Source organism: Urocitellus parryii, chromosome 9, assembly GCF_045843805.1.
Source record: "Urocitellus parryii isolate mUroPar1 chromosome 9, mUroPar1.hap1, whole genome shotgun sequence".
Lineage (NCBI taxonomy): Eukaryota > Metazoa > Chordata > Mammalia > Rodentia > Sciuridae > Urocitellus > Urocitellus parryii.
The window spans coordinates 88500333-88515460 of NC_135539.1; the positions used below are offsets into that span (position 1 = coordinate 88500333).

The 15128-nt window shown below is 35.5% G+C and overlaps 1 protein-coding gene across 2 annotated transcripts in view; it reads left to right on the plus strand.

Annotated features, from left to right (window-relative positions):
• Positions 1–15128, plus strand: part of Wdr64 (WD repeat domain 64) — a 125873-nt gene that overhangs the window by 38455 nt on the left and 72290 nt on the right. The gene's annotated exons all lie outside the window — the stretch shown is intronic.

Sequence of the window (15128 nt, forward strand, 5' to 3'; positions counted from 1 at the left end):
AGGAGAAAGTTAGGAATAATAAAATGTAGAGCAGAAATGAATGAAATTGAAAACAGGAAATCAATAGAGAAAACCAACAAAAAAACAATAGCTAGTATCATGAAAATATAAATAAAATCAATAAGCCAGTCTTAGAAAAAAGATAGGGCACAAATTACTAATATCAGAAATGAAAGGGAGAAACTTTGCTTCAGATCTCAGAGGTGTTAAACAGATAATAAAGGAACATTATGAATAACTTTATGCCTACAAATTTGAAAACTTAGATGAAATGTACCAATTCTTTGAAAGATACCATCTACCAAAACACAAAAGAAGAAACAGACCATCTAAAAAGGCCATATCTACTAAAGAAATGGAATTAAAGACACTTCACAGAAGAAATATGATTGGTCAATAAATATATGGAAAAAATGTTCATCATCACTAGCAATTAGAGAAATGCAAATTAAAACCACACTGAGATTCCATCTCACTCTAGTCAGATGGCAATTATAAAGAATATAAGTAACAATAATGTTGGCAAGGATTTGGTAGGTGCAAATTGGTACAACCACTCTGGAAAGCAGTATGGAGATTCCTCAGAAAATTTGGAATGGAACCATCATTCAACTCAGTTATTCCACTCATCAGTCTTTACTCACAGGACTTAAAATCAATATACTACAGTGATGCAGTCACATCAATGTTCATAGCAGCTCAATTCACAATAGCTAAGCTATGGAACTAAGGTTCCCTTCAATAGATAAATGAATAAAGAAAATGTGGTACATATTTCACAATGGAATATTACTTAGCCATAAAGAAGAATGGAATTATGGCATTTTCCAGTAAATGGATGGAAGAAGAGACTATCATGCTAAGTGAAAGAAGCCAATCCCCCCAAAAAACAAATGCCCGAATATTCTCTTTGATATGCAGATGCTAACTCATAATAGGGTGGGGAATGGAAGTTCACCAGATTGGACAGGGAGGAGTTGGGGGAAGGATGGGGGATTGGGAATAGGAAAGAATAGAATGAATCTGACAAAATTTTCCTATGCTTATATATGAATATATAACCAGTGTAACTCTGCATCATGTACAACCACAAAAATGGGAAGTTATTCTTCATGTATATGTGATATATCAAAATACATTCTATTGTCCTGTATAATTAAAAAGAACAAATAAAAATAAAATTGATTTTATATAAGAAAAAATTAATTGACTTTTCACAGAAAACACCAAGCTCAATGGATTCACTGATGAATTTTATCAAATGTTTAAGAGAAATTTTATCTATTCCCTTCAATCTCTTACAGAGAATGGAAGCAGAAGGAATACTTCTGAACTAATTCTATAAGGCCAATGTACCCTAATACCCAAACCAGACAGACATTATGAGAAAATAAGGCTAACAACAAATATCTCTCCCGAACATGAAGGCAAAAAATCCTAAAAAATGGTGAATCAAATCCAAAAAGGTAGAAAAAGAATTACACATTATGACTATTACAGATGAATGTTTGTTTCCTTTGAAATTCATATTTTTAAATTCTACCTTAAGAAGGTAATTTAAATCATGAAGATAAAATACTCACCAATGAGATTAGTGCCCTTATAAAATAGAGTCCAGGGAGCTCCCAAGTTCTCTTCCTGCCAAATAAGTATACAAGGAGACAACAGCTATCTACAACTTGGAAAAGGGACTTCACCAGAACATGGCAATGTTAACACTTGAATTTTGGATTCTTAAGTTTCCAAAAACTGTGAGAAATAAGTGTTTGTTGTTTATGCCACTCATCTATAGTACTTTGTTATAGCAGCCCAAGCTGACTGAGACAATGACCAAGTTGGATTTATCTCAGGTATACAAAGCCAGGTCAACTTCAAAAATCAATTAATGTAATCCATAATGTCAATAGGTCACAAAGAAAAATTACAATTACGTGGTCGTATAATAAATGCAGAAGAAGAACTTGACAAAATCCAACACCAGGATATAAACTCTCAGCAAGGTAGCAATAGAAGGAATATTTTCAATTTGATAAATGTCATCTACCAAGACCCTACAGCTAACTAAAATTCTACTTAATGTTAGTTAATGGCAAGAAACTAGAAGCTTTCTTACAAAGACCAGGAATAAGGCAAGGATAGTCCTTCTCTTCACTTCTTTTCAACATCTGTACACTCTAGTTAATGGAATAGGACAATAAAAAATAAAAATAAAAAAGGAAAGAAAGAAAGAATGCCTACTGATTGGAAAGAAGAAATAAAACTGTTCACAAATGATATACTTCTCTATGGAGAAAATCCAAAAGCATTAACCAAAAAACTCTTAGAATTAATAATCAATTAAAGCAAGTTTGCACAGTATAAAGTTAACATACAAAAGTTAGCCACTTTTTTCAATATCACAATAAAGAATAATTGGAATTTGAAATTAAAAATATAATACTATTGACAGTAGCATTTAAAAGAACAAAATACCTAGATATAATTTAACAAAATAAATGCAAGATTTGAATGAGGAAAACTGTAAAACTTTGATGAACTACATCAAATATAAATGGAGAGATATTTTGTGATCAGATACAGGAAAACTCAATCTCACTAAGATGTCAATTTTTAACATCCTGGTCTCTATTTTCTTTTGGGGGGGCTGAACTGAGGGGCACTCAGCCACTGAGCCACATCCCCAGTCCTATTTTGTATTTTATTTAGAGACAGGGTCTCACTGAGTTGCTTAGCACCTCGCCATTGCGGAAGGCTGACTTTGAAATCACGATTCTCCTGTCTCAGCCTCCTGAGCCGCTGGTATTACAGGCATGCACCACCATACCTTTCTTGGTCTATATTTTCAATGGTATTTCAATCAAAGACCCAGTAAATTATTTTGTGGATCTCAAAAAACTTATGCTAAAGTTTATATAAAACTTATGCAAAAGACTTAGACTTCACAACACAATACTGAAGGAGAAGATCAAAGTCATAGGGCTGACATTACCTGACTTGAAGAATTACTATAGAGCTATTGATATCAAGACAGTGTGGCACTGGCAAATGCATATGCAACTAGATTGGTGAAACAGAACAGAGAACCCAGGAACAGCCCCACACAAAAAGAGTCAGCTGATCTTTGACAAAGAAGCAAAGGCAATTCAATAGAGCACAGATATACTTCTGACAAATGGTGCTAGAACAAGTGGACATCTAGAAGCAAGAAGAATCTAGACACAGACTTCACTCATTTCATAAAAAACTAACTCTAACTGGAACATAGTTCTAAGTTTAAAATGCAAAAGTCTAAAATAGGACTGGGGATGTGGCTCAGTGGCTGAGTGCCCCTCAGTTCAGCCCCCCCCCCCAAAAGAAAATAGAGACCAAGAATTATGTTGAATAGAAGTGGTGAAAGAAGGCATCCCTCTCTTGTTTCACTTTTTAGAAGGGAATGTCTTCAATTTTTCTCCATTTTTAGAATGATGTTGGCCTGGGGCTTAGCATAGATAGCCTTTATGATGTTGAGATATATTCCTGTTATCCCTAGTTTTTGCTTTGAACATGAAGGGGTGCTGTATTTTGTCAAGTGCTTTTTCTGCATCTATTGAGATGATCACATGAATCTTATCTTTTAAGTCTATTGATGTGATGAATTACATTTATTGATTTCCATATGTTGAACCAAACTTGCATTGCTGGGATGAATCCCACATGATCATGGTGCACAATCTTTTTGATATGTTTTTATATTCGATTTGCCAGAATTTTATTGAGAATTTTTGCATCTATGTTCATTAGAGATATTGGTCTGAAGTTTTCTTTTTATGATGTGTCATTGCCTGGTTTGGGGATCAGGGTGATATTGGCCTCATAGAATGAGTTTGGAGTTGCTGCCTCTTTTTCTATTTCCTGAAATAAATTGGAGAGTATTGGCATTAGTTCTTCTTTAAAGGTCTTGTAGAACTCGGCTGTGTATCCATTGGGTCCTGGGCTTTTCTTGGTTGGTAGACTTTTGGTGGTGTCTGCTATTTCATCACTTGAAATTGATCTGTTTAAATTGTGTATTTCATCCTGATTCAATTTGGGCAAATTATATGACTCTAGAAATTTGTCAATGCCTTCAATATTTTCTATTTTATTAGAGGACAAGTTTTCAAAATAATTTCTAATTATCTTCTGTATTTCTGTAGTATCTGTTGTGATATTCCCTTTCTCAACATGTATGTTAGTGATTTGAGTTTTCTCTCTCCTTCTCTTCATTAGCATGGCTAAGGGTCTTTCAATTTTATTTAGTTTTTCAAAAAAACAACTTTTTATATTTTTTTGTTCTGTCAATTTTTTCAATTGTTTCTTTTGTTTCAATTTCATTGATTTCAGCTCTGATTTTAATTATTACCTGTCTTCTGCTGCTTTTGGTGTTGATTTGTTCTTTTTCTGGGGCTTTGAGATGTAATATTAAGTCATTTGTTTGTTGACTTTTTCTTCTTTTAAGTAATGAACTTTATGCAATGAGCTTTCCTCTTAGAACTGCTTTCATAGTATCTCAAAGATTTTGATATGTTGTATCTGTGTTCTCATTCACCTGTAAAAATTTTTTAATCTCCTCCTTGATATCTTCTGCAACTCATTGTTCATTCAGTAGCATATTATTTAGTCTCCAGGTGTTGGAGTGGATTTTATTTCTTACTTTATAATTGATATCTAATCTCATTCCATTATGATCTGATAGAATGCAGGATCATATCTCTACTTTTTTATACTTGCTAAGGATTGCTTTGTGGCATAGTATATAGTCTGTTTTAGACAAGGATCCATGTGCTCCTGAGAATAAAGTATATTCTCTCATTGAAGGATGAAATATTCTATATATGTCAGTTAAGTCTAAGTTATTGATTGTATTATTGAGTTCTACAGTTTCTTTGCTTAGCTTTTGTTTGGAAGATCTAATTAGTGATGAAAAAAGGTGTCTTAAAGTCACCCAAAATTATTTTGCTGTGGTCTATTTGACTCTTGAACTTGAGAAGAGTTTGTTTGATGAACGTAGCTGCACCATTGTTTGGGGCATATATATTTATGATTGTTAAGTCTTGTTGGTGTATGGTTCCCTTGAGCAGTATATAGTGTCCATCTTTATCCTTTTTGGTTGACTTTAGTTTGAAGTCTACTTTATTTGATATATTGATGGAAACCCCTGCTTGCTTCCGCAGTCTATGTGAGTGGTATGATTTTTCCCAACACTTCACCTTCAGTCTCTGAATGTCTTTTTCTATAAGATGAGTCTCTTAGAGGCAGCATAGTGTTGTTTTTTTTTTTTTTTTGATCCAATTGCTTGTCTATGTCTTTTGATTGGTGAGGTTAGGCCATTAACATTCAGGGTTATTATTAAGACATGATTTGTATTCCCAACCATTTTTGTTTATTTTTGGTATTTAATGTGACTTGGTTTCTTCTCTGATTAGATTTTCCTTTAGTGTAATCCCTCCTTCTGCTGATTTTCATCATTGTTTTTCATTTCCTCTTCTTGGAATATTTTGCTGAGGATGTTCTCTAGTGCCGGCTTTCTAGTTGTAAATTCTTTTATCTTTTGTTTATCACAGAAGGTCTTTATTTCAGCATCAGATCTAAAGCTTAGTTTTGCTGGATATAAGATTCTTGGTTGGCATGCATTTTCTTTCAGAGCTTGTTATACATTGTTCCATGATATCCTGGCTTTGAGAGTCTGGGTTGAAAAATCTGCTGAGATACAAATTGATCTCCCCCTATATGTGATCTCATTCCTCTCTCTTGCAGCTTTTAAGATTCTATCCTTATTCTGTATGCTAGGCATTTTCATCATAATATGACTTGGTGTATATGTGTTGTGATTTTGGTGTCCTGTAAGCCTCTTGTATTTGGTTTTCCAATTCGTTCTTCATGCTTGGGAATTTTTCTGATATTATCTCATTGAAGGAATTGTGCATTCCTTTGGTTTGAACTCTGTGCCTTCTTCTATTCCAATAACTCTTATATTTGGTCTTTTGATGCTGTCCCTTTTCTGTTCATGGTTTCTAACTTTCTCCACTGTGTGATCAACTTTATTTTCCTGATTGTATACTTTGTCTTCATTATCTGATGTTCTTTCTTCCAAGTAATCTAGTCTGTTGGTTATGCTTTCTGTTTGTTTGTTTTTTTCCCAGAGTCTCTATCTCTCTCTTGAAGTAATCTTTTGCTACCTGTATTTGCTCTCTTGTCTCATTGTTGGAGTGATCAGTTTTTGCTTGTATTTGCTCATTTAGGTCATTCTTTAATCACAGATTATTTTAATTATGAAACTTCTGAACTCCTTCTCTGACATTTCATCAACTCTGCTGTCCATGGGTTCTATTATTATAGTGTCCTGGTTTGTTTGGGGCACTTTCCTCTCTTGTTTTTTCATGTTGTCTATGTGTCTTCCTTTCTTGCAGTGTGGATCTAAAATATTACAGTTTCTTCCCTATATTCTTGTAGTAGCTGTGCAGATTGTCTGAAACTCACCTTGATGTTGGGCTTCCAGACCCTGCTGGTGTCCCTCAAGGAATGCTACTGCATCCTGAATCTGGGTCTTGCTTAAGTTGGAGTGGGTGGATCTGGGCCACTGGCTGACCTCCTGTGGTAGTTTGCTGGTAGGAAGGGGCGGTCCTGTGCCAGGGGCTAGGCTCTGGCAGGCCTACTGAGAGCCTGGATCCCATGGGCTGGAGTGGGTGGTCTGGGCTGGATCTGGGATCCCATGGGTAGTCCACTGGTCAGAAGGAGTGGTCCTGCACCAGAGTGTCTTCCCCTCCAGGAAAGGGCTGTCAATAAATTATTGTAACATTTATTTAAATAAAATAAAATTGCGAATCTTGTGAGATGAAAGACAGAGAGGTTTCCTTTTCAAAGTCATTTATTTAAATTACCTTTTACACTGTTAGCAGTTCAGAGTCAGACAACAGAATGAGAGAATTAAATTAGAAATGTAAAACCATTGAAAATATATTATAATAACAGTAATGAATAAACACCTGGTAACACTTGTAATGTGACTCATGATTGACATAAAAAAAAAACCTTTTGTTTTTGAAAGATGCTGTCAAGAGAATGAGAAGACATGCCACCAACTGGGAAAAAATATTTGCAAATAACATATCTGATAAAGAACTAATAAGCAAAATATACAAAGAACTTTAAAAATTGAACTTATTGTACCTTTTCTATATGAACAGTAAATGTTGAAATTTAATTAAGTCCTAGGTAGATGACTTGGCTTCTTTACCCCTTCATACTAAGTATAAATCAGTATTAGGAAAAAATGGAAATAGTAATTTATACCCTTAACAAAATACAATGATGCCTTCTAGATCCTCTTGAGCTATTTAACAACATTCACACACAAAAAGGAAAAAATAGCATTTGCAGAATTTCCTTAAATTACAAGATTTTAATTTAAACAATGAAATAACCATTAGCTATTTAATGGAAGAACAGATATCATATCTCTAAGATGATTGACTACCTCAGATTTTTGGAAAATTGTACATTTTATACTCATTTAGAAAAAGCTGAAAATGTTTATGTTGGTATATAATGCATTGCACTGAGAGATGAATTAAAAATTTTCACAGTAAGTTAAAAATAGTTTCATTTCTTGACACCAAATCTGATTCCACAAATGTCATTTATATGGCATAATTAATTACAGAGTTTCAGTAATGTAATTAACTTCTAATGATTAACATGATGACATTTTAAAGAAGTGCATTTCTGAAACATTTAATTAAGAAATAGATGCAACTTTATATTCAGTTTGATTTTGTACTCTGAGGGCAATTCATGAAACATTTATAACCAAACCATTTGTTTGGTTATAGAGAAGCATTGTGAAAACATACAAGTACTGTGTGACCTCGGGTCCTATAAAAGACATACCTTCTACTTCAACATCTAGATCATTTTCATTTCGAAGGGACTCTAACAAACAGCAATGATTTTACCAGCACAAATGTTTCCAGTACATATTTAGCAGGATAATTACAATGGATAATGTGGCAACTAGTAATGGATACTGGTCCTATAGTTTAGCCTTTAATCCAGAAACATACCAATTAATAATAAATAATTAGTAAATATATTTAAGTCATGACCTTTGCCTCTGAGTGCATAAAATCTAAGTGTGAAAACAAATACAGACATAAAATCAGTGGTATGCTGAAATCAGGGTGTGTCAGCATATGAGAGCTGATTGCCAAGCCTGTTGTTAATCACTGCCATTAACAAAAAACAAATTTATAAATAAAAAATTTATTTATATTAAAAATATAGGCAGTAAATATCCTAAACCCATCATTTCACACCTATTTTACTTTAATTTACTATTATTTATCTTCTTGAGGTTTTTGTATCCTCCAGAACATAGAAATCTTGCCTAATGGTGTATAGCTATATATCTTTTCCCAAAACCATGTTCAAAGATATCAAATTGGCCAGTAGGATAAATAACCCATGGAAAATAGCAAACACACCAGAGATGGTGGTGCACACCTGTAATCCTAACTTCTTGGAGGCTGAGGCAGGAGAGTCACAAGTTGAAGGCCAGCCTTGGCAACTTAGTGACACCCTGTCTCAAAGTAAAAAATTTTAAAAGGATCAAGGACTGATTTCAGCATACTACTGATTTTATGTCTGTATTTCTTGTTTTCCCTCTTAGATTTTAAGTACTCAGAGGCAAAGGTCATATTTACTAGTTATTTGTTATTAATTGATATGTTTCTGGATTAAAGGCTAATATAGCTCAGTGCTTACCTTGCATGTCTGAGGCCCTAGGATCAGTCCCCAGTACCACAAAACAAACAAACAGACAAAAAGCAATGACCCTTTCCCCTCCTTGGCCCCCAATGAATATGAAACATTTACTAGCACTCTATCACATAGGATAATAATTAACAATGGAAATCATTGTATGAAAGGCCAACTGAATTTTTTATGCTTATAGGCATGGAATAAATTCAGAAAAGGTGGTGATAAGTGATAGCCCTCTGGCAAGTTCAAAAAGATAACAATGAGTTTTACAGAAGGTACAAAAAAAATAAAGTTGGCAATGATTTCATTAACAAGAAAAATTATAGCAGCCAATAATTATAAACATGCCAAGTCTGAATTTCAATGGGTGAAATGGCTAATTTCTTCTTCCTTAGAGTATCTTTACACTGGTGTGTTAGTTGCCCTAGTATCAATGCAGACATTTTAAAATAGAAATAAAAGGATTAGTCCAACAGCATTGGCAGGTACTAACTCACAGCACTTGGAACTAATCTCTTCAGAAATGTCCAGTGTCCCTGAGACTCTGTGCCTTACCTTTAGAGCTCTTGAATGCTCTAATTCCCACTAAACCTCCCAATGATCTCATTGAGTTCTCTCTTGATACTTGGTTCTCTCAATTGCATGCATCTCATCAGTCTTCTCCTTGACCTTTCTCTCTTTCCTCCTTACTCACCTGTACCCAAGGCTTATCATCTGAGCATTATGTCAGCATTCTTCGTTGCCCTCAGTCCCTGTCTGCCTACTTTCCAGCCAGAAACACCTCAATCCCTCTGCTGAGCAGAGCCTGAATTACACACTCCTTTTACACACTTTTGGTTTATCTGCTCTTCCATGCCCCTCGGTAACTATTCCAGACTTCACCTCCTTCCATTCCCCACTGAAGTCTTCTCACCGTCCTGTATGACACAAAACCTTGAGATTTCAAGAGGAATTCTCCAACACACCCTACCTTTCAAAATCATGTCTGGTCACACCTCTCTTTACTGTTTTGTTTTTGTTCAGAGGTTGAGGTATCAAAACTTTCCATTGGTAACCTTGTGTTCGACTCTTTCTATTTTCCCCAGGATCTTGCTCTATCGGTTTCTCCCACTCTCCTTATTTTCAACCTATAATGCTTTAAGTCTCTTCGGATCTGAGTAATTCTTTCCTTGGACTACAATATCATCCTCCCAATGACTATGCTATACCTTTTCTCGCCTTCTAACTTTTGGAAAGGATTCTGCATTAATTGCCTCCCCTTCCTTGATCTTGCTCATTTCCTCCATAATCCTTCCTAACACAGCTTCTCCCCATCTTGTTCTGTGGACAGGTTTAGCTTGGGGCATTCAGTCTTACTCATCTCACTCAGGCAGACACTTTTCTCCTGGCTTCTGCAAAGGTAGATTTTCTCCTGGCATCTTACTGTTTATTCTTTTTCCTTCTGATTCTTCTTTTTGTGTCTGTCCTAAATAGTGGCATTTTCAGGAGTTCTTTCCTTAGTCAACATTTTGTCTCACTTTCTATGCTCTTCTTGGGTGATGTGCCTCTTCTCCAACACACCAATATCCATGTACTGGTGAAACCCAAGCTCTCTTGAAGTTTGAGTGTAAGTATACCTGTGCACCATGTCCACCTGGATATCTCATAGCCTCTCAAATTCACATGACCATATTTGAAATTAACTTCCCCCACTTCTCAATATATACATACAACAGCATATTATATTTTGTTTGGTGACAGCATGATCTATCACCCCAGCCAGAAATTTGGTGATCTCACATGACTTCACTCTCAACTCCCACAAACCATGGATCACCAATTTGTCTACATTGCTTCATAAATACTCATTGAATAGGTCTTATCTTCTTTATCTCTTTCCTTCCCACTCTCCAGTCTCTTACCTCCAATTGGTCTCTTGTTTCAGGTTTTTTTAAAAAAAATATTTATTTATTTTTAGTTTTAGGTGGACACAATATCTTTATTTTATTTTTTATGTGGTGCTGAGGATCAAACCCAGTGCCTCGCACATGCCAGGCGAGCACGCTACCATTTGAGCCACATCCCCAGCCCTCTTGCTTCAGTTTTATTGCTGTCAAAACTGTTGTCATCTTTCAGCATGTTTCCCTGAAGATGACATGGAGCTGTCTCAACATCTTTCACTTATCTCTATCCTCTGCAAAGAGCACATCTGTGGTCTGGCCCCTGCAAACCCCCCCCCCCCAATCTTATCTCTCCCTCTCTTGAAATTAGTTATTTAGATCTCTGAACTTGTTGCTGCTTCCTGGATACCCCATGATGGGACTTTGTATATGTTTGGGACCTGACACAGTCTCTTACCCTCTTTTTCCTTTTCCCCCACCTCAACGACTGATTAAGGATCAGATAACACCTGTTCCAGGGAATTATTCTGACCTTTCTATAGCTTCTCCCTTTCAAGACTAGGTAAGATATCCCTTACCTAGTCATGCCTCAATTTTTGTATTTATTGCAAGTTAATTATGTTTTAGGGTGTGTCACTACAAGGTACTAAATTTAGTAATGTATCCAACATTCTCTTTCTGATTGTTTCATAATTTGAACAAGTCTACATAGATGACTCCCAAATAAGTTCTAGAGCAAGAATCTGAATAGTCATTGTTTGAGCAAATTCATATTGATGAGTTACTGTGTTTGAGAAACCACACTAGGTGCTGGGAATTTAAAGATGAGTAAGATGAGGTCTTTGATCTTTTGCCTAATAAGAGAGAAAACTAATAAATGATTCCCACAAAGGTTGATAGTGCCTTGATAGAGATGTAAGAGAGGAATGTGGGAGCAGAAGAGAATGCCAAGAGCATCTTCAGGTAGCCTGTGGGGGGAGAAAAATCAGGGAAGGCTTCCTGAAAGAGTTGTCACACATGCTGAGTATTAGAGAATTGGTAAGAGTTACCTAGGCAAAGCAATTAAATGGCAGTGGAGTAGATGAATAGACAAAATGGCCTTACAAAGTATGGAAGTAAAAAAGAAGAAGGTGACTTCTGGAAATTGTCAATGGTTGATGTGATTGAAGCACTGAGAGAAGAAGAGTAGGGGAAGATAAGGCGAGACAAACCAAACTTGAAAATATCAGGCTAAAGAGTTGGAATCTAAAACCAAAAGCTATAGGAAGCCACTAAATACTTTAAATGGGGAGGTGATAATGTATGTTTTTTAATAGCTTCTCCTAGCATCAAGGTTGAAAAAATGGATTGGGAAAAGACAGATAAAAATGAGGGAGAACAATTAGTGACTCTATGGTATACTTCAGAAGACAAATGATGAGGATTTTAACTTAGCCAGTGGAAATAAGAATGAAAAAAGAACAGATTCTTGCAAAATTTATAAGAATTGTAACCCACTGGATGAGAAGAATTAGTTACCTACTGGATGAAAGGGAACTGCTTCATTTTTTTATTCTCAACAATATTGATTGCATATTTATGAAAGACCAGAAACTAACTATTCCAAGTAGGGATATAATGGTACAAAAAGACACTAAATCTGTTCTCATGGAGCTCATGTTCTAGTGGGAAGCAGATAATAAACTAACAAATAACACAAATTTAGGTGATTGCATGATGGAATGAGGATGGAGAGATATTGGAGACAATATTCGATGTTGGAAGGCAGGAAAAACTGCTCTGAGGAAATAAAGTTTAAGTAGAGATAGCATGAGGAGAAGATAGACTCATGCAAAAACCCAGAGGAAAATGTCCATGCTTCAGGTGACTGCCAGGCTTCTGATTGGGAAGACTGTTTACATGGTACTATTTACCAAGATAGAATATGCGTGAAGGAATAAATCTGTGAGATATGAATTCTAATGTCATTTCTGCCATATATGGGTTGGGCACATTACTTGAGTTACTTGAACCTTCATACCCTCATTTAAACGCGAAATAGTCTTAACTTTCTTATGTCACATCTGTGGTGCTCAAATACTCTGAGATGGGTGATAGTGCTTTGAAAAGTATAAAATGCTGTAACAATTGAAAGTATTATTGTTTGCTTTTAGTTGTCTAAGCCTTTTCATGAAGAAAAGAATTTTTTTATAAAAAACAACAACTTTGAATTCTATGTGCTGTCACAATCCATGAGAATAATAAATATTCAATAGTGGAGGAAAAGGAAAGAACTCTCTGTTTTCCTTTGGAAACAAGTGATGATGGTTTCCATAGTCCCCTTTTTCAAGCATTAGTATCTGTCAATCAGGTTGTGAATTTTTGTATTAAGTTTTAAATGAGGTAGAAACCTTTTTTAAAAAAATAGGTAGAAATTTATATACATTTTAATCTCCCCTTTAATTACCTTCTCTTTTTGTATGGAAAATATGCCCTTCAACTAATGTGATTCCAGGCAAATCTAATTCATTGAGGGGTAGCTCAAGAGCAGAGTTAAGTAAATCATACTCTCACACTATTCCTATCTTATTTTACTCCTTTTGATTGTTTACTCCATTCCATTCATACCCAGGGCAGAGAGAGAGGAGTAACAGCCATTCTATTGGGTTTAATGCATCTTTTGGTTTATATGTTTCCTTCAAAGGGCATGTTTGAATGTATTTTTAATTTGTAATGGTATCGTAGGGCATTTAAATTCTTACTATTCATAGTATTCTATATATTTACTATTTAGTAGTTATGAACAATTAAAGTATCTAGAAGGTTTTAATTTTCTAACTAACCAGTATATTCTAGTCTTTGCTTCAAAAGAGCATCTATTTTGCAATAGTTTGGAGTCTGTCTTTGAAACCAATTCTAAGCTTCCTAGTATTTACCCTATCTCTTGGAATTTGTTGGTGACATAAGCAGCTGAGAGTCAGGAAACTGTGAGATAAAAATACTCAGACAACCTCAGCATACAGTGATCATTGATCTGATCAGCCGGATTCTGTCTGAGCTTTTCAATGACTTCCTCACTTAGATCACTCTCTTTCTAAATGTAGAAACTGAAGAGGTTTGTTGAGTGTTCAGCATAATTATGTTTTCCTGAACTGCCATGGCCACTGGAGAGTCATCGCAGTAGAATAAGAGTTGGGTTGCTTCCCTCTCCAGATTCAACATGTTCCCAGTTCTGCAGTTTCCTATAATGAGTTTCAAGTTGAGCCAGATTAAACTGCATTTATACAAATACATAATTGGCCAGCTGTTAAAATCGAAGCCAGCACAACTCCCAAAAAGGCAGAAAAAAAAATTCTCTCAAAAAACAATTTCCATTTCAGAAGCGATTACCATTCTGGTTATAATTTTTCATGGAAATTTCAGAAATGGAGTTTTGTACCAGAAAGAAAATGAACATCTGCAATTAATTACACTATATGGAACACATTGGCCTGTTGTAACACATAAGTTGAACTTTTGACCCTTTGATAGCTTGACCGTTTCTGAGAGATGAGCAACTAACCACTCAGCACTACTTTTCATTAGTCAGCCAACTCAGAGGCAGCTTATGTTGGAAAGACATAGTGTCCTTCCATAGGACTGCTGTGGAGCTAGACAGAACTGGCATCTGTCCCAGCATTCACTAGTTCTGTGACCACTAAATACATTACCATAACCTCTTCTTTAGCCCAAGCTTTCCCATTTGTGAAGTTAATTTGGGTTAACTCACATAAAGTGCCTGGTTTAATGCATGGCACAGTCACAGCTTATTTGTTCATTTCTTTTTCTTGTTCCCCTAAGAACTAAAAAATATGCTGAAAGTGTTAGGGGCAAAAAAAAAAAAAAAGTCAAAATACTGAGGAGATGAGATGGAGCTATTATAAGTCTGTACTTGTATCTCAGGCCCAGATTAGAAAATCCTGTCCTAAGGGCCAAATCCAATGAGCCACCAGTTTCTATAACATCAGTAAAACTAAAAATGGTGTAACAAATATTTGAGGTAAATACACTTTAAAAGAAGTTTATTTGGGCTCACGATTTTGGAAGTTTCAGTCTATGGTCAGTTGACCATGGAGAGGCAGCGCCATGATAGTGAGAGCTTATAATGGAACAAACTGTTCACCTCATGGCACCTAGGAAGCAAAGAGAAGAAGAGGATGGGGATGGGTTTCTCCAAACCCCTTCAATCACACACCCCCATGACCAAAAGACCTCCCATGAGGCTCCAACTCTTAAAGGTTTCAGCACTTCCCAATTGCACCAAGAGCTGGGGCCCAAACCCATGCCACGTGGACGTCTGCATGGAGTAAGTAGATCCTGTAGATCAGTAATGATTCAATCATTGTTTACATTTTCTGTGAGCATTGGATTTACAAACCATTTAGTAATGAGTATGTTAAATAGAATTTATAAGTTGAAATTAGCTTTATAAAGAAAAATGTAGATATCTTATAT